This window comes from Balaenoptera musculus, chromosome 19, assembly GCF_009873245.2.
Source record: "Balaenoptera musculus isolate JJ_BM4_2016_0621 chromosome 19, mBalMus1.pri.v3, whole genome shotgun sequence".
NCBI lineage: Eukaryota > Metazoa > Chordata > Mammalia > Artiodactyla > Balaenopteridae > Balaenoptera > Balaenoptera musculus.
This window is the reverse complement of record NC_045803.1, coordinates 46177253-46203101: the sequence shown is the minus strand read 5'-3', so window position 1 is coordinate 46203101 and position 25849 is coordinate 46177253. Positions and strand designations below refer to the sequence as shown.

Genomic DNA, 25849 nt, shown 5'->3' with positions numbered 1-25849 from the left:
GTATCCAAAATATCAAGATTTTACCCTCTAAGAACACTTCCCTGCTCAAAGCACTTTCTCAGACCAGCACCACTGGCATTACCTAGAAGTCTGTTTGGAAATGCAGAATTTCAGACCCCATTCCAGAGCTATGTAGTCAGAATTTGTAATTTCATATGACCCCCAGGTAACTGGTGTGCAGTCTGAGAAGTGCCGCAGCATTTCTGGACATGCTGAACCAGTGCCTACTATCTCCAACAGCATGCATTTATCATTAGCACTTACCTGCAAGCTGGACCAATGGAACAAGGAAAATTCATAGGTGGAAAGTTTTCCCAAATGTCCCCTGCAGAATTCAAAGACCTGTGTATTAGGGAAAGAAAAGAAGAGGCTCAAAGGATAAAACTCAAAAGTAATTACAAAGCTTACTGGTAAAATGGTGATAATTTTTTTGAACTGGGTGATAAATACATTGAGAGTCATTAAATTACTCTCTCTACTTTTGTGTATATTTGAAAGTTTCATAATAAAAATTTTTTAAAATTATATTTTATTCACACTTATCTTTTTTTTTTTTCGGCCACGCCATGTGGCATGAGGGATCTTAGTTCCCCGACCAGGGATCGAACCCTTGCCCTCTGCATTGAGAGTGCAGAGTCTTAACCAATGGACCACCAGGGAAGTCCCCTGAAAGTTTCATACTAAAATATTTTTTTAAAAAGTAGTCTCAAGTTTGGGACGTCCCTGGTGGCACAGTGGGTAAGACTCTGCACTCCCAATGCAGGGGGCCCAGGTTTGATTCCTGGTCAGGGAACTAGGTCCCACATGCACGCTGCAACTAAGAGTTCGCATGCCACAACTAAGGAGCCCAGGTGTTGTAACTAAGACCCAGCACAACCAAATAAATAAAATTAATTTTTAAAAAAAGTAGTCTCAAATTAGTGATAACTACCAGTCCCACCAAGAGGCACTTGTGGTGAGAAAGTGTAGTCAAGAATGTTGTGTATCTTGGGACTTCCCTGGCAGTCCAGTGGTTAAGTCTTCACCTTCCAATGCAGGGGGTGTGGGTTTGATCCCTGGTCAGGGAGCTAAGATCCCACATGCCTCAGAGCCAAGAAACTAAAACCTAAAACAGAAGCATTATTTTTCTTTAAGAATTTATTTATTTATTTATTATTTATTTATTTATTTGGCTGTGTTGGGTCTTCGTTGCTGCACGAGGGCTTTCTCTAATTGCGGCAAGCAGGGGTTACTCTTCATTGCAGTACGTGGGCTTCTCACTGTGGTGGCTTCTCTTGCTGCAGACGACAGGCTCTAGGCGCGCAGGCTTCAGTAGTTGTGGCACGTAGCCTCAGTAGTTGTGGCTCGTGGGCTCTAGAGCACAGGCTCAGTAGTTGTGGCGCATGGGCTTAGTTGCTCTGCAGCATGTGGGATCTGCCCAGGACTAGGGCTCGAACCCATGTCCCCTGCATTGGTAGGCGGATTCTTAATCACTGAGCCACCAGGGAAGCCCCTAGAAGCATTACTGTAACAAATTCAATAAAGACTTTAAAAATGGTCCACATCAAAAAATCTTAAAAAAAAAAAAAAAAAAAAAAGAATGTCGTGTATCTGCCCCAAAGTGAAGGCTGAAGGGGAACGGGGAAGAACTAAGGTTTATGGACCAGACCCCTTGGGTACATTCCTTCATTTAATCCCCTATCACAGCTCTGTTAGGTAACACCACCTTAACCAAGTGATTGAATTTAGCATCACCAATCCTGGGACAAATTGATACTGTATGCCCCCGGTTGAGTGTATGGGGAAGTACACATCCTTGTTGATGTGGTCCTCTCACCAAAAATGTCTCACCTGAATCTAAAAAGGAGGCAGCAAACGCTGAACAGAGGACATTCTACCAGACAATGGGCCTGGACTCTTCAAAAGTGTTAATATCATGACAGACAAAAGATTTAAAAAGTAAGGTGAAGTGCTTTAAATTAAAGGAGACTAAAGACGTATGACATCTAAATGCAATGGGTGAACTTTGATTGGATCCTAGATTCAAAAAAGAAACACTAAAAAAAGTCATTGTGGGGACTTCCCTGGCGGTCCAGCGGTTAAGACTCCGTGCTTCCAATGCAGGGGGCACAGGTTCGATCCCTGGTCAAGGAACTAAGATCCGGCATGCATGCAGTGTGGGCAAAAAAAAAAAAAAGAATCATCTAATACACTGTCCATTTTCCAAGTTTCTAATTGTCCCCACAATGACGTTTTTTAAAAATAAATAAATTTATTTATTTATTTATTTATTTTGGCTGCAATGGGTCTTTGTTGTGGCGGCGTGTGGGCTCTTTGTTGCAGTGCGTGGGCTTCTCTGGTTGTGGCGCGCGGGCTTAGTTGTGGCATGTGGGATCTTAGTTCCCCGACCAGGGATTGAACCCGGGCCCCTGCATTGGGAGCACGGAGTCTTAACCACTGGACCACCACGGAAGTCCCCAAGATGATTCTTTAAAATATATATATATTAAATGTACTGGGTGTGACTAAAACAACAACAACAACCTTATGAGGTAAGTGGTAACCCTCTTTTAAAGACTGGGAAACTTAAGTTCAGAGAGATAAAGGGACTTGCTCAAGAATCCGCAGCTGGTAAATGGCAGCGCCAAAACAGGCCCAGATCTCCCTGACTCCAAAGCACAAGCTCCTGGCTGGTGGATGCTTCTTCCTCTGCAGCACCCCCAGGAAGCAAGAGATAGGGCTGTGTCTCCAAGGAGATGGTAAGGGTTGTAAAGATGCACTGTGCATTGTTATGCCACGAGCAGTCATTCATTTATTCAAAATTTAATTTCTGTGTGACAATGATAAGCAAAAACAGGCAGTCCCTAGACTCAGGTTGCTTACAGCCTAGTGGAGGAGACAGATGCTGATCAAATGTTGGAAACACTCAAAGGAATATATATATATATATAACAAAAGGAGATCAGAGCAATGAAGAAAAGGAAGCTGACCAAAGCAGAGGGTCAGCAGAAGACTTCTATGAGTTGTGCTTTAAAGACTGAATAGAAGTTAATGATACAGACAGAAGGAAAAGTGTGAGCAAAAGGCCTATGGCAGGAGGGAGCATGACCTTGCAGTAGGAAAGCCCCAAGAGCCGGCAGCTGTGTGGTGCAAGGTAAGAATGGAGGAAAGTAGGCAGGGTCTGACCATGTAGGACCTTAAAGGCCATGCTAGGAATTCTGTTCAATTTTAAAAGCAATGGAAAGTTATTAAAGGGTTTAAGCAAGTGACAACATAAGATTTCAAGTTAAAAAAAAAAAAAAAAAGAAACACTTTGGCTGCAACGTACCAGTTAAAAGAGATTGTGGTAACCTGTGGTTACTTGTATTAGAATGAGCAGTGGAGATGGAAGGGGCCACATCCAGAGGATATCTGGGCAGACCGGATATGGGGAAATGCAGGAAAAGGAGGTACTGAAGATGTCTTAGGTTTGTAGCTTGTGCAGTTGGATGGAGACGCCATTCTCTGCGAGAAGGAACACTGGAAGAAGGCCAGATATGGGAAGATGTAACGTGAATGATATCTTGGAAATGAAGAATTGGTGGTGCTTTTGAGACCTCCAAGTGGAGATGCAAGAAGGCAGCTGGATGTGCAACTCTGAAGTTCAGAAGACAAGTCTAGACTAAAGATGTACATTTGGGAGTCATCAACTTATGGTTACTGAAGCATGGATAAGGTGGCCTCAGAAAGGGAGGATTTAGTCAGTGGGAACCTCTGATTCTTAAAGGGAAGGCTTTGATGCAGAAATACTGGAAGGGAGCAGTAGGGGGGCTGAGTCACGAGCCTGAGCGAGAAGTGTGGGCTGGGAGAGAACCTCATTGTCACTCTCTGCTTCTAGAAGCAATGTGTTCCTGCCAGCAGTGGGGTCACCTTCACTACTTTTGGAGGATGGCTCATGCGTTTCTCTACCTGGTGGGCTCTACTACTCACCCTCTAGGCAAGCCTCTGCTGGCAGCCCCCATGTCTTCTGCCACTGCTTCCTGGGGGAAGGTGTCCTGCCCCCGGGCTTCTCTCCCAGTGTCCTTCAAACTATACCATAATTTATTTATTAAGCAATTAATTAATTGATTAACCAATGCCTTAGTGATAGACAAAATTTGGGGGCAAAAATTATGGTATAACCATACACTGGAATACTATGTAGCAGGAGAGAGAGAGAGAGAGAGAGAGAGAGGGAGGTGGAAAGAGAGAGACAGAGAGACAGAGAGGTATTTCTCTGTGTTCATATATGGAAAGCTCCCCAATATTCCCCAATATACATACATTGTGAAAGAAAAGTACAAAACTGTGATTTTATGCTATTTTTCGTATTAATGGGGAATATAAATCTGTATTCCAATTTACTTGTATACGCCTAGAGAAAGTGTGGAAAGATACACGGGACACTAAAAACAGTGACCCCACAGGGGATAAGGCAGGGTGGATTGCAGAGATGATAAATAAGGATGAAACTTATTATGACTCTGTTTATTTAAAATTTTCTGAACCTTGTGACTATATCACCTATTCAAAAAATTAAATTTTAAAATATGGAAAAATGTTGTCTTCCAATATGTTTCATATTTTATATTTTCTAATGAAACTGATTTTAGTGCTCCCACCCCCAAAGATAACATTTTGCAGACATATAATACAATATCGCGACTCCCTCTTGCGAGAGCACCAGAATCACAACTGGCTGCTGGACAATCATTGACAGGAAGCCCCTGGACTTCACCAAGGAGGATACCCCACGTCCAAGGACAGAGGAGAAGCCACAGTGAGACGGTAGGAGGGGCGCAATCAGAGTAAAATCAAATCCCATAACTGCTGGGTGGGTGGCTCACAGACTGGCGAACACTTATACCACAGAAGTCCACCCACTGGAGTGAAGGTTCTGAGCCCCACGTCAGGCTTCCCAACCTGGGGGTCCAGCTACGGGAGGAGGAATTCCTAGAGAATCAGACTTTGAAGCCTAGTGGAAATTGATTGCAGGACTTTGACAGGACTGGGGGAAACAGAGACCCCACTCTTGGAGGGCACACACAAAGTAATGTGTGCATCGGGACCCAGGGGAAGGAGCAGTGACCCTGGGGGAGACTGAACCAGACCTACCTGCTGGTGTTGGGGGGTCTCCTGCAGAGGCGAGTGGTGGCTCTGTTTCACCGTGGGGATAAGGACACTGGCAGCAGAGGTTCTGGGAAGTTCTCCTTGGCATGAGCCCTCCCAGAGACTGCCATTAACCCCACCAAAGAGCACGGGTAGGCTCCAGTGTTGGATTGCCTCAGGCAAAACAACCAACAGGGGGGGAACCCAGCCCCACCCATCAGCAGTCAAGTGGATTAAGGTTTTACTGAGCTCTGACCGCCACAGCAACAGTCAGCTCTACCCACCACCAGAGCCTCCCATCAAGCCTCTTAGATAGCCTCAACCACCAGAGGGCAGACAGCAGAAGCAAGAAAAACTACAATCCTGCAGCCTGTGGACCAAAAACCACAGTTACAGAAAGATAGAGAAGATGAAAAGGCAGAGGGCTATGTACCAGATGAAGGAACAAGAAAAAACCCCAGAAAAACAACTAAATGAAGTGGAGACAGGCAACCTTCCAGAAAAAGAATTCAGAATAATGATAGTGAAGATGATCCAGAACCTCGGAATAAGAATGGAGGCAAAGATTGAGAAGATGCAAGAAATGATTAACAAAGACCTAGAAGAATTAAAGAACGAACAAACAGAGATGACCAATACAATAACTGAAATGAAAACTACACTAGAAGGAATCAATAGCAGAATAACTGAGGCAGAAGAACGGATAAGTGACCTGGAAGACAGAATGGTGGAATTCACTGCTGCGGAACAGACTAAAGAAAAAAGAATGAAAAGAAATGAAGACAGCCTAAGAGACCTCTGGGACAACATTAAACGCAACAACATTCGCATTATAGGGGTCCCAGAAGGAGAAGAGAGAGAGAAAGGACCCAAGAAAATATTTGAAGAGATTATAGTCGAAAACTTCCCTAACATGGGAAAGGAAATAGCCACCCAAGTCCAGGAAGCGCAGAGAGTCCCATACAGAATAAACCCAAGGAGAAACACGCCGAGACACATAGTAATCAAAGTGGCAAAAATTAAAGACAAAGAAAAATTATTGAAAGCAGCAAGGGAAAAACGACAAATAACATACAAGGGAACTCCCATAAGGTTAACAGCTGATTTCTCAGCAGAAACTCTGCAAGCCAGAAGGGAGTGGCATGATATACTTAAAGTGATGAAAGGGAAGAACCTACAACCAAGATTACTCTACCTGGCAAGGATCTCATTTAGATTTGATGGAGAAATCAAAAGCTTTACAGACAAGCAAAAGCTAAGAGAATTCAGCACCACCAAACCAGCTCTACAACAAATGCTAAAGGAACTTCTCTAAGTGGGAAACACAAGAGAAGAAAAGGACCTACAAAAACAAACCCAAAACAATTAAGAAAATGGTCATAGGAACATACATATCGATAATTACCTTAAACGTGAATGGATTAAATGCTCCAACCAAAAGACATAGACTGGCTGAATGGATACAAAAACAAGACCCATATATATGCTGTCTACAAGAGACCCACTTTAGACCTAGGGACACATACAGACTGAAAGTGAGAGGATGGAAAAAGATATTCCATGCAAATGGAAATCAAAAGAAAGCTGGAGTAGCTATACTCATATCAGATAAAATAGACTTTAAAATAAAGAATGTTAAAAGAGACAAGGAAGGACACTACATAATGATCCAGGGATCAATCCATGAAGAAGATATAACAATTATAAATATATATGCACCCAACATAGGAGCACCTCAATACATAAGGCAACTGCTAACAGCTATAAAAGAGGAAATCGACAGTAACACAATAATAGTGGGGGACTTTAACACTCCACTTACACCAATGGACAGATCATCCAAAATGAAAATAAATAAGGAAACAGAAGCTTTAAATGACACAATAGACCAGATAGATTTAATTGATATATATAGGACATTCCATCCAAAAACAGCAGATTACACGTTCTTCTCAAGTGCGCACGGAACATTCTCCAGGATAGATCACATCTTGGGTCACAAATCAAGCCTCAGTAAATTTAAGAAAATTGAAATCATATCAAGCATCTTTTCTGACCACAACGCTATGAGATTAGAAATGAATCACAGGGAAAAAAACGTAAAAAAGACAAACACATGGAGGCTAAACAATACGTTAGTAAATAACCAAGAGATCACTGAAGAAATCAAAGAGGAAATAAAAAAATACCTAGAGACAAATGACAATGAAAACACAACGACCCAAAACCTATGGGATGCAGCAAAAGCGGTTCTAAGAGGGAAGTTTATAGCTATACAAGCCTACCTAAAGAAACAAGAAAAATCTCAAGTAAACAATCTAACCTTACACCTAAAGAAACTAGAGAAAGAACAAACAAAACCCAAAGTTAGCAGAAGGAAAGAAATCATAAAGATCAGAGCAGAAATAAATGAAATAGAAACAAAGAAAACAATAGCAAAGATCAATAAAACTAAAAGTTGGTTCTTTGAGAAGATAAACAAAATTGATAAGCCATTAGCCAGACTCATCAAGAAAAAGAGGGAGAGGACTCAAATCAATAAAATCAGAAATGAAAAAGGAGAAGTTACAACAGACACTGCAGAAATACAAAGCATCCTAAGAGACTACTACAAGCAACTCTATGCCAATAAAATGGACAACCTGGAAGAAATGGACAAATTCTTAGAAAGGTATAACCTTCCAAGACTGAATCAGGAAGAAACAGAAAATATGAACAGACCAATCACAAGTAATGAAATTGAAACTGTGATTAAAAATCTTCCAACAAACAAAAGTCCAGGACCAGATGGCTTCACAGGTGAATTCTATCAAACATTTAGAGAAGAGCTAACACCCATCCTTCTCAAACTCTTCCAAAAAATTGCAGAGGAAGGAACACTCCCAAACTCATTCTATGAGGCCACCATCACCCTGATATCAAAACCAGACAAAGACACTACAAAAAAAGAAAATTACAGACCAATATCACTGATGAATATAGATGCAAAAATCCTCAACAAAATACTAGCAAACAGAATCCAACAACACATTAAAAGGATCATACACCACGATCAAGTGGGATTTATCCCAGGGATGCAAGGATTCTTCAATATACGCAAATCAATGTGATACACCATATTAACAAATTGAAGAATAAAAACCATATGATCATCTCAATAGATGCAGAAAAAGCTTTTGACAAAATTCAACACCCATTTCTGATAAAAACTCTCCAGAAAGTGGGCATAGAGGGAACCCACCTCAACATAATAAAGGCCATATATGACAAACCCACAGCAAACATCATTCTCAATGGTGAAAAACTGAAAGCATTTCCTCTAAGATCAGGAACGAGACAAGGATGTCCACTCTCACCACTATTATTCAACATAGTTCTGGAAGTCCTAGCCACGGCAATCAGAGAAGAAAAAGAAATAAAAGGAATACAAATTGGAAAGGAAGAAGTAAAACTGTCACTGTTTGCGGATGACATGATACTATACATAGAGAATCCTAAAACTGCCACCAGAAAACTGCTAGAGCTAATTAATGAATATGGTAAAGTAGCAGGATACAAAATTAATGCACAGAAATCTCTTGCATTCCTATACACTAATGATGAAAAATCTGAAAGAGAAATTATGGAAACACTCCCATTTACCATTGCAACAAAAAGAATAAAATACCTAGGAATAAACCTACCTAGGGAGACAAAAGACCTGTATGCAGAAAACTATAAGACACTGATGAAAGAAATTAAAGATGATACCAACAGATGGAGAGATATACCATGTTCTTGGATTGGAAGAATCAACATTGTGAAAATGAGTATACTACCCAAAGCAATCTACTGATTCAATGCAATCCCTATCAAATTACCAATGGCATTTTTTACGGAGCTAGAACAAATCATCTTAAAATTTGTATGGAGACACAAAAGACCCCGAATAGCCAAAGCAGTCTTGAGGCAAAAAAATGGAGCTGGAGGAATCAGACTCCCAGACTTCAGACTATACTACAAAGCTACAGTAATCAAGACAATATGGTACTGGCACAAAAACAGAAACATAGATCAATGGAACAAGATAGAAAGCCCAGAGATTAACCCACGCACCTATGGTCAACTAATCTATGACAAAGGAGGCAAAGATATACAATGGAGAAAAGACAGTCTCTTCAATAAGTGGTGCTGGGAAAACTGGACAGCTACATGTAAAAGAATGAAATTAGAATACTCCCTAACACCATACACAAAAATAAACTCAAAATGGATTAGAGACCTAAATATAAGACTGGACACTATAAAACTCTTAGAGGAAAACATAGGAAGAACACTCTTTGACATAAATCATAGCAAGATCTTTTTTGATCCACCTCCTAGAGTAATGGAAATAAAAACAAAAATAAACAAGTGGGACCTAATGAAACTTCAAAGCTTTTGCACAGCAAAGGAAACCATAAACAAGACAAAAAGACAACCCTCAGAATGGGAGAAAATATTTGCAAATGAATCAACGGACAAAGGATTAATCTCCAAAATATATAAACAGCTCATTCAGCTCAATATCAAAGAAACAAACACCCCAATCCAAAAATGGGCAGAAGACCTAAATAGACATTTCTCCAAAGAAGACATACAGACAGCCACGAAGCACATGAAAAGATGCTCAACATCACTAATTATTAGAGAAATGCAAATCAAAACTACAATGAGGTATCACCTCACTCCTGTTAGAATGGGCATCATCAGAAAATCTACAAACAACAAATGCTGGAGAGGGTGTGGAGAAAAGGGAACCCTCTTGCACTGTTGGTGGGAATGTAAATTGATACAGCCACTATGGAGAACAATATGGAGGTTCCTTAAAAAACTAAAAATAGAATTACCATATGACCCAGCAATCCCACTACTGGGCATATACCCAGAGAAAACCGGAATTCAAAAAGACACATGCACCCGAATGTTCATTGCAGCACTATTTACAATAGCCAGGTCATGGAAGCAACCTAAATGCCCATCAACAGACGAATGGATAAAGAAGTTGTGGTACATATATACAATGGAATATTACTCAACCATAAAAAGGAACGAAATTGAGTCATTTGTTGAGACGTGGATGGATCTAGAGACTGTCATACAGAGTGAAGTAAGTCAGAAAGAGAAAAACAAATATCGTATATTAATGCATGTATGTGGAACCTAGAAAAATGGTACAGATGAGCCAGTTTGCAGGGCAGAAGTTGAGACACAGATGTAGAGAATGGACATATGGACACCAAGGGGGGAAAACTGCGGTGAGGTGGGGATGGTGGTGTGCTGAATTGGGCGATTGGGATTGACATGTATACACTGATGTGTATAAAATTGATGCCTAATAAGAACCTGCAGTATAAAAAAACAAACAAAACAACTAATACTAAACTTTCATTGGGTTATTTGTATGGAAATATGTTAATATAAATGTTTCAGACATTACATGAAATTTCTAAAAATCTTATATTTGTATTTGTATGGAAATATGTATGGAAATATGTTAATATAAATGTTTCAGACATTGCATGAAATTTCTAAAAATCTTATATGTTCTGGTATAATGTTATAAGTAATAATCCTAGTTATTACTTTAAAATGTATATCTCAGAAATAACTAATTTTCTTGTCAACTGCATTATTATGAACTTTCATCAAATCTTTAACCGTGGTCATTTTTAAGTCTTTTGTCATTTACAGACAGTTCTGGGTGTACTCTGATGATTTTGCAAATATGTTCCTATAAAAGGGTTTCATCTTCAAGAAATTCATGGAAAAGACTCTGACAAGTACAGGTTTCTGGTAACTGACTGTACTGCTGAACTGAATGAACAAGCATTTTCAGAACTCTAATGAAAAACTGATGAACTCATAAAAGTGCTAACAAAAGATCAAGATGAAAAAAAAAATTAATTACATGGGACTGAGTGAACTGATGAGGATGAGTATAATTTGTGTGACTTTCTGTCTGAATTAAAAAAAAAAAAAATCCCACAAGGACTCAGAGGCAAAGAATATACAAATCAATTTTCACTGCAAAGTAAAGGAGCTGTTACAGTGAAGGATTACTGGACTGAATGTCAATATTATGACATAGTATGAGTGTGTTTCATGTTTGGTAATTGCAATCATTGTTGCTTTTGTTGTGGTCATCCATGTACAATGCTTGGTGTCAGTCTATTTATCTCTTGTAAAAATAAAATACAGTGTGTGTGTGTGAAAAAAAAAAAAAAAAAAACAATATCGCAACCAGGATATTAACACTGATACAGTCAAGATACAGACAATTTCCATCACCATTGTGTGCTATGTTTTAAATCTTGAAGATGGATGGTCTATTAAATAAAATAACATGTTTTACAAATCAGTATGTTTAGTACACATTAAAAAAAAGTCTGGAAGGAAATTCAGCACAACAAAATGGTAACAGTGGTCATCTCTGGTCACGAGGAATACTGGAGGCTTAACTTTTTTTTTTTCCTTTTTAGTTTCATGGTTGTTTTCTTTTCTGAGGTGAAATTCACATAACATACAATGAACCATTTTAAACTGTATATTTCAGTGGAACTTAGTGTATTCATGATATTGTACAACCACCTCTCTTTAGTTTCAAAACTTTTTCATCGCTCTAGAAGAAGACCCCCTATCCATTAAGTAATCACTCCCTAGCCTCCTATCACCAGCCCCTGACAACCTCTAATCTGCTTTCTCTCTCTGTGGATTTGCCTATTCTGGATATTCCATACAGAAGGAATCACACAATATGTGACCTTTTGTGTCTGGCTTTTTTAACTTAGTATAATATTTTCAAGGTTCATCCAAGCTGTAGCAGTATCAATACTTCATCCATTTTTATGGCTAAATAATATCCCATTTTGTGTATACATCATAATTTGTTTCTCTGTTCATCCATTAATGGACATTTGGGTTGTTTCCACCTTATGGCTATTGTATATAGTGCTGCCAAGAATATTCATGAACAAGTTTTTGTTTGGACTCCTATTTTCAATTATTTTGGATATAAACGTAGAAGTAGAATTGCTAACAATTCTGTTTATCTTTTTGAGGAATCAACAAACTGTTTTCCACAGCAGCTGTACCATTTTACAGTCCCACAAGCTGCATATGAGAGTTCCTAATTCTCCATAGCCTTGCCAACACTTGTTATTTTATCATTTGTCTGTTTATCATAGCCATCTTAGTGGGTGTGCAGTGATATTGTGGATTTGATTTGCATTTCCCTAATGATCAACAACGTCAAACATCTTTTCATGAGCTTATTGGCCACTGAGTATCTTTTTTGGAGAAATGTCTCCAAAGCATGTGCTATTTTTAATTGTATCATTGATGATGTATTTTAAAACAGAGGGATTAAATTTTACATTACTGCGCCTGAATAAAATTTTCTCTTATTACTGATGAAAATTAGAATTTTGAAATGGTATCTCATTGCATTAGTTAAGGCAATGGAAGTTGCTATAACAAATCCCCAAATGTCTGATGGCTCAAACACAAGTGAAGTTTCTTTCTGGCACAAATAAAGCCCAACATGTTCAGTAAATGGCTCTTCTCTAAGCGGTAATGCAGGTACTTGGGCTCCTTCCATTATGTGCTCTGCCATCTTCAACTCAAGGCTTCTAAGGCGGCACTGGTGCAGTATTTGTAAAAGGATTTTCAGCGAGGCTGGACACCATGCACCAATAGCACCAATTTACCTTTTTTCTTTCTTTTTTTTTTTTAGGTACAGAAATGGAGAGCGCTCAGGGTTAGATTAATCTCAGGTAGAGACTTTCCACAGTAGATGCTACACAAAGATAAGGAAGCTAAGTTCAAGTGGCTGGCAAGAATGTGGGTATGTATTGCACCATGGGGTATATGTTGGAAAGAAAGAGAAGAGTAACAATGCAGGGGAGTTGACAGACTTAGGAGGAAAGTGTGGAGAGATCAGACGGTTGAATAATGTCTAGGTGTAAACCGTGATTGAGTTGGAGGGCAAGAAGATTGTAGTGAGTTAATTATACATCAGGATTTAAGATTCCTAAAATAGTCTAGTTCAAGATCATGATAAAGAACAAGGTGTAGGGACTTCCCTGGTGGCGCAGTGGTTAAGAATCCGCCTGCCAGTGCAGGGGACATGGATTCGATCCCTGGTCCGGAAAGATCCCACATGCCGCGGAGCAACTAAGCCCGTGTGCCACAACTACTGAGCTTGCACTCTAGAGCCCGTGAGCCACAACTACTGAAGCCCATGCGCCTAGAGCCTGTGCTCCGCAACAAGAGAAGCCACTGCAATGAGAAGCCCACGCACTGCAATGAAGAGTAGCCCCCGCTCGCCATAACTAGAGAAAGCCTGCGCATAGCAACAAAGACCCAATGCAGCCAAAAATAAATAAATAAATACATTTATTATTAAAAAAAAAAAAAAGAACAAGGTGTGCCTGTGGGAATGGGTGGCCATAATGGGGTAAGATTTATATATAGCTCCTCAAGTTCGAGATAGGCAGGAGGCCTTTATAGGTGTTGGTTGGGTTATCCACAGATATACTGAAATTTCCCACATGTCAAGGCCCTAAGTAAATAAAGGAGAGTGTACAGAAAGGGTATAAAGTAATATAGCCTATATTTTATTTATTTTTAAAATTTTTATTGGAGTATAGTTGATTTAAAATGTTGTGTTATAGCCTATATTTTAAAGGATAGTTATTGCATGACTCTGAGAGACTAGAAATCCTGAAAGGACAGTAAGTTAGATTTCTAGACTAGGTGAAAAAAAAGCAATTTCAAGCTGGCTGTAGGGGTGGCAGTATCTTTGGGGGAACAGCCGAGTTATGGTTAAAGCAAAGAGGTGAAGGAACTATGCTCGACAATTTGGGAATGGCAGGGAAATTTAATCTGCCATGGAAGAAGAATTCCAGCGGGAAAGAATGGAAGGAGGAAGCATCAGGCTGGAGGGAGCTAAAAGTATGGGAATTTCTATAGCAATATCACAAACTAGATAATGCGAAAATGTGTGGGCTTCAAAACACCTAGATATGTTAGATAAAATCTAACATACACTTTTTCAGATTCAGAGCTAACTTTGCAAGAGGGTAAGGGTACCTCCCAAGGAGCACAAATAAAGAGGGAACTGAAAACTAGGGAAAAGACTATGGTTATGCTGGTGCTATCTCAGTAACCAAGAGGTTTGGATTTTAAGACTAGGAGAGGAAGCCTTAGGCCCAGGTAAGGCAGGGAGTTGTAATTTAAACTCTGCATGAAGTCAGGACCCCTCAAATGTTAAGCTTGAATGAAAGGATGAATTAAAAAGAAATCTCGGAGGAGCTTCAAGATGGCGGAAGGGTAAGACGCGGAGATCACCTTCCTCACCACAAATACATCAGAAATACATCTGCATGTGGAACAACTCCTACAGAACACCCACTGAACGCTGGCAGAAGACGTCAGACCTCCCAAAAGGCAAGAAACTCCCCATGTACCTGGGTAGGGCAAAAGAAAAAAGAAATAACAGAGACAAAAGAATAGGGACGGGACCTGCACCAGTGGGAGGGAGCTGTGAAGGAGGAAAGGTTTCCACACACTAGGAAGCCCCTTCGCGGGCGGAGACTGCGGGTGGCAGAGGGGGGAAGCTTCGGAGCCACGGAGGAGAGCGCAGCCACAGGGGTGCGGAGGGCAAAGCGGAGAGGTTCCCGCACAGAGGAGCGGTGCCGAGCAGCACTCACCAGCCCGAGAGGCTTGTCTGCTCACCCACCAGGGCGGGCGGGGCTGGGAGCTGAGGCTCGGGCTTCGGTCGGATTGCAGGGAGAGGACTGGGGTTGGCTGCGTGAACACAGCCTGAAGGGGTTAGTGCGCCACGGCTAGCCGGGAGGGAGTACGGGAGAAAGTCTGGAGCTGCTGAAGAGGCAAGAGACTCTTTCTTGCCTCTTTGTTTCCTGGTGCGCGAGGAGAGGGGATTCAGAGCGCCGCCTAAACGAGCTCCAGAGACAGGAGTGAGCCCCAGCTATCAGCGCGGACCCCAGAGACAGGCAGGAGACGCTAAGGCTGCTGCTGCCGCCACCAAGAAGCCTGTGTGCAAGCCCAGGTCACTCTCCACACCGCCCCTACCGGGAGCCTGTGCAGCTCGCCACTGCCAGGGTCCCGTGATCCAGGGACAACTTCCCCGGGAGAACGCACAGCGCGCCTCAGGCTGCTGCAACGTCACGCTGGCCTCTGCCGCCGCAGGCTCGCCCCGCATCCGTACCCCTCCCTCCCCCGGCCCTGAGTGAGCCAGAGCCCCTGAATCAGCTGCTCCTTTAACCCTGTCTTGTCTGAGCAAAGAACAGATGCCCTCAGACGACCTACATGCAGAGGCGGGGCCAAATCCAAAGCTGAACCCCGGGAGCTGTGCGAACAAAGAAGAGAAAGGGAAATTTCTCCCAGCAGCCTCAGGAGCAGCGGATTACATCTCCACAATCAAATTAATGTACCCTGCATCTGTGGAATACCTGAAGAGACAACGAACCATCCCAAATTGAGGAGGTGGACTTTGGGAGCAACAATATATGTATATTTTTCCCTTTTTCACTTTTTGTGAGTGTGTATGTGTATGCTCCTGTGTGTGATTTTGTCTGTATAGCTTTGCTTTTACCATTTGAACTAGGGTTCTGTCTGTCTCTTGGTTTTTTGTTTTTTTTTTACTTAAAAATGTTTTTCTTAATAATTATTTTTTATTTTTTAATAACTTTATTGTATTTTATTTTACTTTATTTTATTTTATCTTCTTCTTTCTTTCTTTTTTTCCTCCCTTTTATTCTGAGCCGTGTGGAGGACAGGCTCTTGGTGCTCCAGCCAGGCGTCAGGGCTGTGCCACTGAGGTGGGAGAGCCAAGTTCAGGACACTACTCCACAAGAGACCTCCCAGCTCCACGTAATACCAAATGGCGAAAACCTCCCAGAGATCTCCATCTCAACGCCAAGGCCCAGCTCCACTCAACGGCCAGCAAGCTACAGTGCTGGACACCCTATGCCAAACAACTAGCAAGACAGGAACACAGCCCCATCCATTAGCAGAGAGGCTGCCTAAAATCATAATAAGGCCATAGACACCCCAAAACACACCACCAGACGTGGACATGCCCACCAGAAAGACAAGATCCAGCCTCATCCACCAGAACACAGGCACTAGTCCCCTCCACCAGGAAGCCTACACAACCCACTAAACCAACCTTAGCCACTGGGGACAGACACCAAAAACAACGGGAACTACGAACCTGCAGCCTGCGAAAAGGAGACCCCAAACACAGTAAGTTAAGCAAAATGAGAAGACAGAGGAACACACAGGAGATGAAGGAGCAAGGCAAAAACCCACCAGACCTAACAAATGAAGAGGAAATAGGCAGTCTACCTGAAAAAGAATTCAGAATAATGACAGTAAAGATGATCCAAAATCTTGGAAATAGAATGGAGAAAATACAAGAAACGTTTAACAAGGACTTAGAAGAACTAAAGAGCAAACAAACAGTGATGAACAACAGAATAAATGAAATTAAAAATTCTCTAGAAGGGATCAATAGCAGAATAACTGAGGCAGAAGAACGGATAAGTGACCTGGAGGATAAAGTAGTGGAAATAACTACTGCACAGCAGAATAAAGAAAAAAGAATGAAAAGAATTGAGAACAGTCTCAGAGACCTCTGGGACAACATTAAACGCACCAACATTCGAATTATAGGGGTCCCAGAAGAAGAAGAGAAAAAGAAAGGGACTGAGAAAATATTTGAAGAGATTATAGTTGAAAACTTCCCTAATATAGGAAAGGACATAGTTAATCAAGTCCAGGAAGCACAGAAAGTCCCATACAGGATAAATCCAAGGAGAAACAGGCCAAGACACATTAATCAAACTATCAAAAATTAAATACAAAGAACAAATATTAAAAGCAGCAAGGGAAAAACAACAAATAACACATAAGGGAATCCCCATAAGGTTAAGAGCTGATCTTTCAGCAGAAACTCTGCAAGCCAGAAGGGAGTGGCAGGACATAGCTAAAGTGATGAAGGAGAAAAACCTACAACCAAGATTACTCTACCCAGCAAGGATCTCATTCAGATTTGATAGAGAAATTAAAACCTTTACAGACAAGCAAAAGCTAAGAGAATTCAGCACCACCAAACCAGCTTTACAACAAATGCTAAAAGAACTTCTCTAGGCAGGAAACACAAGAGAAGGAAAAGACCTACAATAATAAACCCAAAACAATTAAGAAAATGGTAATAGGAACATACATATCGATAATTACCTTAAATGTAAATGGATTAAATGCTCCAACGAAAAGACATAGATTGGCTGAATGGATACAAAAACAAGACCCGTATATATGCTGTCTACAAGAGACCCACTTCAGACCTAGGGACACATACAGACTGAAAGTGAAGGGATGGAAAAAGATATTCCATGCAAATGGAAATCAAAAGAAAGCTGGAGTAGCAATTCGCATATCAGACAAAATAGACTTTAAAACAAAGACTATTACAAGAGACAAAGAAGGACACTACATAAGGATCAAGGGATCAATCCAAGAAGAAGATATAACAATTGTAAATATTTATGCAGCCAACATAGGAGCACCTCAGTACATAAGGAAAATACTAACAGCCATAAAAGGGGAAATCCACAGTAACACAATCATAGTAGGGGACTTTAACACTCCACTTTCACCAAAGGACAGATCATCCAAAATGAAAATAAATAAGGAAACACAAGCTTTGAATGACACATTAAACAAGATGGACTTAACTGATATTTATAGGACATTCCATCCAAAAACAACAGAATATACATTCTTCTCAAGTGCTCATGGAACATTCTCCAGGACAGATCATACCTTGGGTCACAAATCAAGCCTTGGTAAATTTAAGAAAATTGAAATCGTATCAAGTATCTTTTCTGACCACAATGCCATGGGACAAGATATCAATTACAGGAAAAAATCTGTAAGAAATACAAACACATGGAGGCTAAACAACACACTACTTACTAACCAACAGATCACTGAAGAAATCAAAGAGGAAATCAAAAAATACCCAGAAACAAATGACAATGAAAACACGATGACCCAAAACCTATGGGATGCAACAAAAGCAGTTCTAAGAGGGAAGTTTATAGCAATACAATCCTACCTTAAGAAACAAGAAACATCTCAAATAAACAACCTAACCTTACACCTAAAGCAATTAGAGAAGAACAAAAAAACCCCTAAGTTAGCAGAAGGAAAGAAATCATAAAAGATCAGATCAGAAATAAATAAAAAAGAAATGAAGGAAACGATAGCAAAGATCAATAAAACTAAAAGGTGGTTCTTTGAGAAGATAAACAAAATTGATAAACCATTAGCCAGACTCATCAAGAAAAACAGAGAAAAGACTCAAATCAATAGAATTAGAAATGAAAAAAGGGAGGTAACAACTGACACTGCAGAAATACAAAGGATCATGAGAGATTACTACAAGCAACTCTATGCCAATAAAATGGACAACCTGGAACAAATGGACAAATTCTTAGAAATGCACAGCCTTCCAAGACTGAACCAGGAAGAAATAGAAAATATGAACAGACAAATCACAAGCACTGAAATTGAAACTGTGATTAAAAATCTTCCAAAAAACAAAAGCCCAGGACCAGATGGCTTCACAGGCGAATTCTATCAAACATTTAGAGAAGAGCTAACACCTATCCTTCTCAAACTCTTCCAAAATATAGCAGAGGGAGGAACACTCCCAAACTCATTCTACGAGGTCATCATCACTCTGATACCAAAACCAGACAAAGATGTCACAAAGAAAGAAAACTACAGGCCAATATCACTGAAGAACATAGATGTAAAAACCCTCAACAAAATACCAGCAAACAGAATCCAACAGCATATTAAAAGGATCATACACTATGATCAAGTGGGGTTCATCCCAGGAATGCAAGGATTCTTCAATATATGCAAATCAATCAATGTGATACACCATACTAACAAATTGAAGGAGAAAAACCATATGATCATCTCAATAGATGCAGAAAAAGCTTTTGACAAAATTTAACACCCATTTATGATAAAAACGCTCCAGAAAGTAGGCATAGAGGGAACTTTCCTCAACATAATAAAGGCCATACATGAGAAACCCACAGCCAACATTGTCCTCAAGGGTGAAAAACTGAAACCATTTCCACTAAGATCAGGAACAACACAAGGTTGCCCACTCTCACCACTATTATTCAACATAGTTTTGGAAGTTTTAGCCACAGCAACCAGGGAAGAACAAGAAATAAAAGGAATCCAAATTGGAAAAGAAGAAGTAAAGCTGTCACTGTTTGCAGATGACATGATACTATATATAGAGAATCCTAAAGATGCTATCTGAAAACTACTAGAGCTAATCAATGAATTTGGTAAAGTAGCAGGATACAAAATTAATGCACAGAAATCTCTTGCATTCCTATACACTAATGATGAAAAACCTGAAAGTGAAATTAAGAAAACACTCCCATTTACCATTGCAACAAAAAGAATAAAATATCTAGGAATAAACCTACCTAAGGAGACAAAAGACCTGTATGCAGAAAATTATAAGACACTGATGAAAGAAATTAAAGATGATACAAATAGATGGAGAGATACACCATGTTCTTGGATTGGAAGAATCAACATTGTGAAAATGACTCTACTACCCAAAGCAATCTACAGATTCAATGCAATCCCTATCAGACTACCAATGGCATTTTTCACAGAACTAGAACAAAAAATTTCACAATTTGTATGGAAACACAAAAGACCCCGAATAGCCAAAGCAATCTTGAGAAAGAAAAACAGAGCTGGAGGAATCAGGCTCCCTGACTTCAGACTATACTACAAAGCTACAGTAATCAAGACAGTATGGTACTGGCAGAGAAACAGAAATATAGATCAATGGAACAGGATGGAAAGCCCAGAGATAAACCCACGCACATATGGTCACCTCATCTTTGATAAAGGGGGCAAGAATATACAGTGGAGAAAAGATAGCCTCTTCAATAAGTGGTGCTGGGAAAACTGGATAGCTACATGTAAAAGAATGAAATTAGAACACTCCCTAACACCATACACAAAAATAAACTCAAAATGGATTAAAGACCTAAATGTAAGGCCAGACACCATCAAACTCTTAGAGGAAAACATAGGCAGAACACTCTATGACATAAATCACAGCAAGATCCTTTTTGACCCACCTCCTAGAGAAACGGAAATAAAAACACAAATAAACAAATGGGACCTAATGAAACTTAAAAGCTTTTGCACAGCAAAGGAAACCATAAAAATGACAAAAAGACAACCCTCAGAATGGGAGAAAATATTTGCAAACGAAGCAACTGACAAAGGATTAATCTCCCAAATTTACAAGCAGCTCATGCAGCTCAATATTAAAAAAACAAACAACCCAATCCAAAAATGGGCAGAAGACCTAAATAGACATTTCTCCAAAGAAGATATACAGATGGCCTACAGACACATGAAAGAATGCTCAACATCATTAATCATTAGAGAAATGCAAATCAAAACTACAATGAGATATCATCTCACACCAGTCAGAATGGCCATCATCAAAAAATCTACAAACAATAAATGCTGGAGAGGGTGTGGAGAAAAGGGAACCCTTTTGCACTGTTGGTGGGAATGTAAATTGATACAGCCACTATGGAGAACAGTATGGACGTTCCTTAAAAAACTAAAAATAGAACTACCATATGACCCAGCAATCCCACTACTGGGCATATACCCTGAGAAAACCATAATTCAAAAAGAGTCATGTACCAAAATGTTCATTGCAGCTCTATTTACAATAGCCAGGACATGGAAGCAACCGAAGTGTCCATCGACAGATGAATGGATAAAGAAGATGTGGCACATATATACAATGGAATGTTACTCAGCCATAAAAAGGAATGAAACTGAGTTATCTGTAGTGAGGTGGATGGACCTAGAGACTGTCATACAGAGTGAAGTAAGTCAGAAAGAGAAAAACAAATACCGTATGCTAACACATACATATGGAATCTAAAAAAATAAAAAAATGTTCATGAAGAACCTAGGGGCAAGACGGGAATAAAGATGGATACCTACTAGAGAATGGACTTGAGGATACGGGGAGGGGGAAGGGTAAGCTGGGACAAAGTGAGAGAGTGGCATGGACATATATACACTACCAAACATAAAATAGATAGCTAGTGGGAAGCAGCCGCATAGCACAGGGAGATCAGCTCGGGGCTTTGTGACCACCTAGAGGGGTGGGATAGGGAGGGTGGGAGGGAGGGACATGCAAGAGGGAAGAGATATGGGGACATATGTATATGTATAACTGATTCACTTTGTTATAAAGCAGAAACTAACACACCATTGTAAAGCAATTATACTCCAATAAAGATGTTAAAAAAAAATACAAGCTACACAGGTAAGATTATATCAATCAGGCAATTAAAAAAAAAAAAAAAAGGGCTTCCCTGGTGGCGCAGTGGTTGAGAATCTGCCTGCCAATGCAGGGGACATGGGTTCGAGCCCTGGTCTGGGAAGATCCCACATGCTGCGGAGCGGCTAGGCCCGTGAGCTACGACTACTGAGCCTGCGCGTCTGGAGCCTGTGCTCCGCAACAAGAGAGGCCGCGATAGTGAGAGGCCCGCGCACCGTGATGAAGAGTGGCCCCTGCTTGCCGCAACTGGAGAAAGCCCTCGCACAGAAACGAAGACCCAACACAAGCCATAAGTAAATAAACAAATAAATAAAAATTTAAAAAAAAAAAAAAAAAAAAAGAAATCTCTCTCGGTCTGGCCTCTGGGAAGAAAAAACCTCTCCGGTGAGAATCTGTAACCATAGGCATTCCTTTACGTGGATTTGGTGTTCAAATGCATTCTGCCTGCATGGTCTGGGACCCCAAGCTGAGAAATTCACATGAAAAGTGGTCCTAGTCCAGGAGTTTTAATACCGGAAAAGAAGGAGAGAATGGGTATTGGGGAATGTCTAGCAGTCTACCACATCAGTCCATATTTTTGTTGCACAGAAAAATAATCAGTAAAATACTTTCAAGGATAAAAAAGTATCACATTAACATAAAATTGGCGGAAAACGTGGAATAGAGATACAAGATCAGGAGAGAAGAGTAACAATGTAAAATTTCCAATATCGCCCCAGTTGAAAATACATGCTCTAGAGCTAAATTCCATTTAATGGATGTTTGGGCGTTAGAGGAACAAGTTAAATGACACCACAAGAATGTCTGCCACATCCAGAATGTGGGAAATTTCACAGGACAACTGTTTCGACAATTAAGTCAATGGCCTGAAAAGATTAAGAGAAATTTAAGAGATGTAAAACTAAAAGTAATATTTGAAACTTGTTCAGATCCTAACCAAAATGAACCAACTATAAAAAGATATTTTGGATACAGTTGAAGAGATCTGATTATTTGATGCAATGTGGAATTGTAATTAAGAAATTAGGTTTTTAGAGATGCATACTGAGGGGTATGAGAGGAAATGACACATACCTAGGATTTGCTTTATAAATACTTCAACAAAGAAAACAAGGAAAAGGAGGAAAGAAGAAATATGGCAAAGTCTTGATAATGGATGATGGATATATGGATATTAACTATACTATTGTTTCTTTTATACACATTTAAAATTTTCATAGTCAGAATTCAAAATTATTTTAGAGAACACATGAACAGAAAACAGCACTAGTATAATATACGAACTAATTCTGCTATTTATAGAAACATCCCAGGTGTTTTTCTAGAAATTTCTTATTTTTCCCAGTGTGCAAGCCCCACCAATGCTTTGCCCTGCTTCCATTATGAAATGCTAGAATCAGGAAAAATAAGCACTTTGTACCCCAAGATGAACAATGATGATGGGTCATCTCATCTAATTTCAGTTCTGAGGAAAAACTTAAAACTAAGCAATTCCTACAAGTGTGGACTCCCTAATAAAAAATGGTGCTATCCCTGACTTAGAATGCTAGTGTCTGAAACAATGTCACAGTCTTTGTGGATATGGTTAACATAAGAAAAAGTTACTGTTTCCTACCATGATCAGATGAATGAAACTGGTAATTTCTCAGGTTTCTTACCTTTCTTTTAAAAACTTGAAATTCCTTTAAATGCCAAATATTTGAGTTGGTCTTCCTGAAGTCTGACTCCTTTGCACCTTTAAAAAAAAAAACAGTGTTGTGGAGGTATAGTTCACATACCATACAATTCATCCATTTAGTGTGTAGTTCGATGGTTTTTAGTATATTCACAATCGCACCACCATCAACACAATCAATTTTAGAATATTTTCATTGCCCCCAAAAGAAACCCTGCATCTGTAAGCAGTCGATCTCCACACCCACCCCCTACCTGTCCCCACCACATACATCCTCACACTCAACTCTAGGCAACCACTGGTCTCTTTTTTGTCTAGTTTGGACATTTGTTTAAATGGAATTACACAAAATATGCTCTTTCCCACTGGCTTCTTTCACTTAGCACAATGTTTTCAAGGTTCATCCATGTTGCAGCATGCATCAGTACAACATTCTTTTTTCTTCTCAAGTAATATTCCATGGTATGGATATATCACATTTTATTTATCCATTCATCAGCTGATAGATATTTGGGTTGTTTCCATTTTCTGGCTATTATGAATAATGCTACTATGGACATTCTTGTAAAAGTTTTATGTGGACATAAGTTTTCATTTCTCTAGGAGTGGAACTGATGGGTCATATGGTAACTATATTTTTAACCTTTTGAGAAACTGCCAAACCGTTTTCCAAAGTCGCTGAACCATTTTACATTCCTACCAGCAGTGTGTGAGCATTACAATTTCTCCACATCCTTGCCACCACTGTTACTGCTGTTTTTTTTTAACAGCCATCATAGTGGGTGTGAAGTGATATCCCATTATGATGTTGATTTGCATTTTCCTAATGGCTCATGATGTTGAGCAACTTTTCAAGTGCTTATTGACCATTTCCTTGCACCTCTTTGAAAGTAAACTTTCTAAATGTCTTTGTCTCTGAATCTTCCTTCCACACTAGTAATATTTTCAGTTAAACCTAGTATCTCCTTGTTGTAATTCACTTAACAAGAAGATAAAGAGTAATGGCAATCCATTAGTCATGGTATTTTCTAATCCATTCATTCATCAAATATGGATTGAGTGCCGATTATGTGCCAGAGGCTCTTCTGGTCACTAAGCATATAGAAGAAAATAAAACAGACCTAAATAAATAAATAAAACCACCTTGCCCTCATGAAGCTTACATTTTCATGGCTTTAAAGTTTTTTTCCAGTTTTATTGAGATATAATTGACATACATCATTGCACAGGTTTAAGGTGTACAGCATAATGACTTGATTTACGTATATTGTGAAGTGATCACCAAAATAAGTTTAGTTAGCATCCATCATCTCATAGAGATACCAGAAAAATAAGTTTTTTCCCTTGTAATGAGAACTCTTTGGATCTACACTTCTTTTATTGTATAAAAAGAAAACATATAAATTTTACCATCTTAGCCATTTTTAAGGGTACAGTAAGTAGTGTTAAGTATATGCACATTGTTGTGAAACAAATCTCCAGACTTCCTTCATGTTGCAAATATGAAACTCTATACCCACTAAACAGCTCCCTTTTCTCCCTTACCCCCAGCCCCTAGTAATTTTTTTCTGTTTCTATGAGTTTGGTTAATTTAGATACCTCATATAAGTGGAATCATACAGTATCATTTCATGACTGGCTTATTTCATAACATAATTTCCTCAAGGTTCAGCCATGTTAAAGTATTTCCTTCCTTTCTAGGGTTGCATAGCATTCCACATTTTGTTTATCCATTCATCCATCAATGAATATTTGGGTTGCTTCCACCTCTTGGCTATAGTGAATAATGCTGCTATGAACATGGATGTACGAATATCTCTCTGAGACCCTGCTTTCAATTCTTTTGGATATATACCCAGCAGTAGTATTGCTTGATCATATAGTAATTCAGTATTTAATTTTTTGAGTAACTGCCATACTGTTTTCCATGGTGGCTGCACCATTTTACATTCTCACCAACAGTGCACAAGGGTTCCAATTTTTCCACATTCTCTCCAGCACAATTTTTGTTTGTTTGTTTTTTGCTTTTCTCTGGTGATTAGCGATGTTGTGCATCTTTTCACCTTTCACTTCCTCATTTAGATCTATTCCCAAGTATTTTATTCTCTTTGATGCTACTGTAAATGAAATTGTTTTCTTAATGTCCTTTTCAGATTGTTCACTGTTAGTGTATAGAAACACAACTGATTTTTGCATGCTGATTTTGTATCCTGCAATTTTGCTACATTTGGTTACCAGTTATAACTGGTTTGTGTGTGTGGGCGCCCATAATCTTCAGGGGGTTCTATATAAAAGATCACGTCATCTAAGAACAGAGATAATTTTACTTCTTCCTTTCTAATTTGGACACCTTTTATTTATTTTTCTTGTCTATTTGCTCTGTCTAGGACTTCCAATACTATGCTGAATAGAATTGGCAAGAATAGGCACCCTTGGAAAAGCTTTTAGTCTTTCACCATTGAATATATTAGCTTTGGGCTTTTCATAGATGGCTTTTTTCTTTTTTTAAAATAAATTTATTTATTTATTTATTTTTGGCTGTGTTGGGTCTTCATTGCTGCTCACGGGCTTTCTCTAGTTGTGGTGAGCGGGGG

At 39.6% G+C, this 25849-nt stretch overlaps 1 long non-coding RNA gene across 1 annotated transcript in view; it reads right to left on the bottom strand.

The window, feature by feature from the left end:
- Positions 1-25849, bottom strand: part of LOC118885925 — a 38084-nt gene that overhangs the window by 10508 nt on the left and 1727 nt on the right. The window contains exons 2-3 of the long non-coding RNA XR_005017584.1: positions 23239-23315; positions 265-342 (exon numbers count right to left, since the gene is read on the bottom strand). This is a non-coding gene — a long non-coding RNA (uncharacterized LOC118885925). The remainder of the gene's footprint in view (positions 1-264; positions 343-23238; positions 23316-25849) is intronic.